The sequence below is a fragment of the Scophthalmus maximus genome, chromosome 4 (genome assembly GCF_022379125.1).
Source record: "Scophthalmus maximus strain ysfricsl-2021 chromosome 4, ASM2237912v1, whole genome shotgun sequence".
NCBI classification, from domain to species: domain Eukaryota; kingdom Metazoa; phylum Chordata; class Actinopteri; order Pleuronectiformes; family Scophthalmidae; genus Scophthalmus; species Scophthalmus maximus.
Window position 1 is genome coordinate 29,063,297 of NC_061518.1, and position 4,805 is coordinate 29,068,101.

Below are 4,805 nucleotides of genomic sequence, written 5' to 3' on the forward strand. Positions count from 1 at the left end.
TACTATGTCTTTTATTAAACATCCTTTATAAAAATTGTACGATTCTATACATATTACATGCCTATTTAACATACAAACATACCAGTTCATTACTTATGGTAATGAGCCTATAAACTGGCTTTAGGACCACCAGTGATCAGCATATAGAGAAAATTTGAGTTAAATTATGATATTCAGTCTGCCTCTCATATTCAATTGTCACGACACTCAAAAATTATAAGAACCTCCACAGATGGTTATTTAATATCATAAGACTGTAAAATATGACAACATAAATATTAACCCTCCCGCTTGCCACGCGTGTAATTTTCAGAGGCCCTCTGGGTCTCTCGGACCCCCGGACACCCCCCGGAGCCTCCGGGCTTCTCTGACCCCAACCCACGAGTCGGACAAACCGCCCCGGAGCCTCGGGGTCCGGGCTTCTCTGACCCCAACCCACGAGTCGGACAAACCGCCCCGGAGCCTCGGGGTCGGGGCTTCTCTGACCCCACGAGTCGGACAAACCGCCCCGGAGCCCCGGGGTCGGGTCGGGGCTTCTCTGCCCCCCCAGAGAGAGAGAGACACACACACACACACACACACACACACACACACACACACACAACACACAGAGAAAGAAAGAAAGAAAGAAAGAAACAGCGGCGACCCCTGGACACGGGTGATAGAGGGTGCCCCAACTCCAAAAAAAATTCACAAAAGGGACACAGGCGGGCGCTCTCGCGATCAAGGCCTTCGCCTGATCTCTGCCTTGGGCCTATGCGCGCAGCCCGGTGGCGATTTAAAAACACCCCCCCCTGGTGGACCGAGTATGCAAAAGGGTAGCACAAGGGTTAATTTGTCACAAACCATCGTTTTCTCAGCTAAATTAATCAGTTTGGACACAGTATCATTGGATTTTACCAAATTTGTCCTAAAACATCATTTTCTCAGCTAAATATGTCAGTTTTGACTCAGTATCATTGAATTTGACTTAATTTATCACAAACCATCATTTTCTGGACTACATGAGTCAGTTTGGACACAGTATCATTGAATTTGACTTGATTTGTCCCAAACCATCGTTTTCTCAGCTAAAAACGTCAGTGTTGACACAGTATCATTGTATCTGACTTAACCCTCGTGTTGTCCTGGGGTCAGAATGACCCCAAATGAAATGTGTTTTTTATTCATCAAATGGCCTGGAAATAATGGGGGTTGTTCCATACTATGCTCTTAATAATAATAAAGTATTTTAATTGAATTATGGGTGTTTTATTGAATTTAATAACTTCGGTTGTCCTCTGGGGTCAAAAAGACCCCACAGCACAAAGTGGTACAATGGGGCAAATTGTCACACCATACTGCTTTCCAACAGATGACCCCCCCCCCCTCACGACACACGCACACACACACACGCACACACACACACACACACACACACACGCACACACACCTCTTTGATATGTGGGGTCAAGCAATGGTCAAGAAAACTAAAAACAAAAAACAAAAACAGGACTCAGATGTTGGGGCATTTCGCATTTTAGTCAGACAGGCAGCACAATGAAGAGGCAGAAAAGCTATACTGCACAGGAGGCTCTTGAGCTTATTTTGAACCATGATGTGGAGAACAATGAACAGGAGGACAATGCTGAACATAATGAGGAGGAAGAATCACCTGATTAGGAGGATTCAGGGTCAGAAGAGGAGGAAAATAATGATGAGGTGATTGATCCAAAATACAGACCACATGCTACTTCTTACTCTGAAGAAGCCCCCAAATTGCCTGCTGCAGAAATGGAAGAAGGGTATGAAGTGGAGGAAAATGATGAACATGATGTCGAGGAAGAATCTGAAGCTGAAATGGAAGAAGTGTCAGAAGTGGAGGACTGCACTGATTATGATGAAGAGGAAGAATCAACTGATGAGGAAGAATCTGAGGAAGAGGACCCGGCTGAGAGTGAAGAATATTCCCATTCAAAGGATGAAAATTTATCTGGTCTTCCATCGCTCCCAGTGACAGACGACGCATGTTGACAGCAGAGAGAGCAGAGAGAGAAACAAGCCACCATGGTCCAACCACATATGCAAGGTCTCGTATTGATGACATAAAGTCCACTTTTGACATCTTTCTGCCCAAGCCTATTGAGGACGCGGTGCTGAACATGACGAACAAGGAGGGGTGACGTGTGTGTGGCAACAAGTGGAGAAAGTTGGATCGAATGGCGTGTACCGATCCAGTAAAGAAGCGACAGCTAGTTTATGGCATGCTGAGTCTGGTAGGGCAATTTTTCGTGCTACCATGACACTGAAAATGTTTCATAAAACCTCAAGAGTGATTCGATTTGATGATAAAGACACAAGAGAAGATCGCCGTGCACGAGACAAACTTGCTCCCATTCGAGACGTGTGGGACAAGTGGGTGTCTCTCCTGCCATTGTTGTACAATCCAGGCACTGATGTGACTGTGGATGAGCGCCTGGTGCCCTTCAGAGGTCGCTGTCCATTCAAACAGTACATCCCGAGTAAACCAGGGAAATATGGGATAAATATATGGGCAGCATGCGATGCCAGGTCCAGCTATGCATGGAATATGCAGGTATACACTGGCAAACCTGCTGGTGTGCAGTCAGAAAAAAATCAGGGCATGCGAGTTGTCCTAAACATGACAGAATGTCTCCAGGGAAAAACGATCACGTGACAACTTCTTTACTTCACATGCCCTTGGCCTGGAGCTGCTGAAAAGAAAGCTATACATGGTGGGAACAGTACAGAGGAATAGGCCTGAGCTTCCCGCTGCACTGGTGTCAAAAACGGACAGGACACGGTTCTCATCGAAGTTTGCCTTCACCGAGACCCATGCTCTGGTGTCCTACCACCCATACTCTGCATCGGGATGCAGCTGTAAGCCACAGGGATGACAAAAGGCCAAAAATCATCGAAGATTACAGTCACAACAAAGGGGGTGTCGATAACCTTGACAAGGTATTGTACATTTATTATTCATACTATTTATAATATTATATATGGGAGGATAATGCATTGAATTTGTGTGTAGGAAAATAAACTGATATTTCTGAATATTTTGGGGTTTCTTTCAGGTTACCAGTGTGTACACGTGCAAAAGAATGACAGCCCATTGGCCCCTCGTTGTCTTCTACAACATTCTCGATGTGTCTGCATAGAACTCCTTTGTCCTTTTTCTGAGATCAAGCCAGACTGGAATCAGGGGAAGTACAACAGGAGGAGGCTGTTCATAGAGGAGCTTGGGCGACAACTGGTGATACCTCACATCAAGCGACGCAAGGTCAGCATTGAGCTACATTTCTGTTGCTCTTCCTTCTGTAGTGACCTCACCATTTAATCTATTTGTATTTGCACTGTGATTTGTTATAATAAAGTTTGACTTGACGTGACAGGTTCTTCCCCGCACTCCAGCCGCTGCCAGATTGGTTATAGAGAACCTGAAGTTCTGCTCTACCTCTGCAGCAGCGCCCCCTCGCCCAGCTGCCCCACATGGCCCATCCCCGAAAAGAAGGAGGTGCCAACTCTGCCCTCGCCAGAGGGATATCAAATCATCAAAAATGTGCCAAAAATGCAATGCATACATTTGCAAAGATCACGCCATCACTACCTGCCTCACATGCAACTGAGAGCACATTCAGACTGTTTTTGCTCTGAAAAGTTGGTTTTGAAAAGTTATTTGTTTTGGAAATGAATGTTGACATTTTATGTCAAGTAATGTGTAGGAATAAAGTTGACTAAAAAGTTGAAACAGAGGTGGGTGATAATTATACTTTATAACCAGACGGGGTCTTTTTTGACCCGAGAGGACAACAGGTGTGATTATTTGCTGCCATTAAAAAAATTGAAGTGGTTTTAAAACAGCATCCTAACTCAACTTTGACATACACCGGCCTTTGATGATCTATTAACTTACGTGACTCTGTTTGTAAACTTTAGTCAGAATAATTAATTATTTAATTTATTTTTACTCAAAAACAAGGTAAAAGTTCATGTAAATGAGGTCTTATTTGCCCTAAATTCCAAATGGAATAAGGAAATTGTGTTGACGTGTTTAAATGAAGTTGGAATTATAAGCGCAACACAGGATTGGGTGATGTTTCCACTTTATATTCTTTAAATAACAGTCACACCAGACGGGGTCAATTTTGAACCCAGAGGACAACAGGTGTGATTATGTTCTGTCATTAAAGAATTTCAAATGATTCAAAAACAGCATCCTCACTAAACTTTGACATATACCACTCTGTGTTAAGTCCAATAGTCAAAATCCAATAAAGTCAAAATAATTAATTGTTTATTTTTTTTAAACTCAAAAACAGGGTATACTTTTATGTAAACAAGGTATATTGGCCCTAAATTCCAAAAAAGAAGGGCAAAATTTGTGGTAATGGGTTGGACTGAAGTAAGACTAAAGGTGTAACACAGAATTGATTTACGATAGAATTTATACGATATGCATAAATAACAGTCAAACCAAACGGGGTCATTTTTGACCCCAGAGGACAAAGGGTGATGGCTATCGGGAGGACATTACGAGGGTTAATTTGTCACAAACCATCGCTTTCTCAGCTAAATTAGTCAGCTTTGACACAGTATCATTGAATTTGACTTGATTTGTCCCGATTCATCGCGAAACATCGTTTTGACACAGTATGATTGAATTTAAGTTAATTTGTCACAAACCATCGTTTTCTGAGCTAAAAAGCTTAGTTTTGACACAGTATCATTGAATTTGACTTGATTTGTCCCGATTTGTCCCAAACCATCGTTTTCTCAGCTAAATAAGTCAGCTTTGACACAGT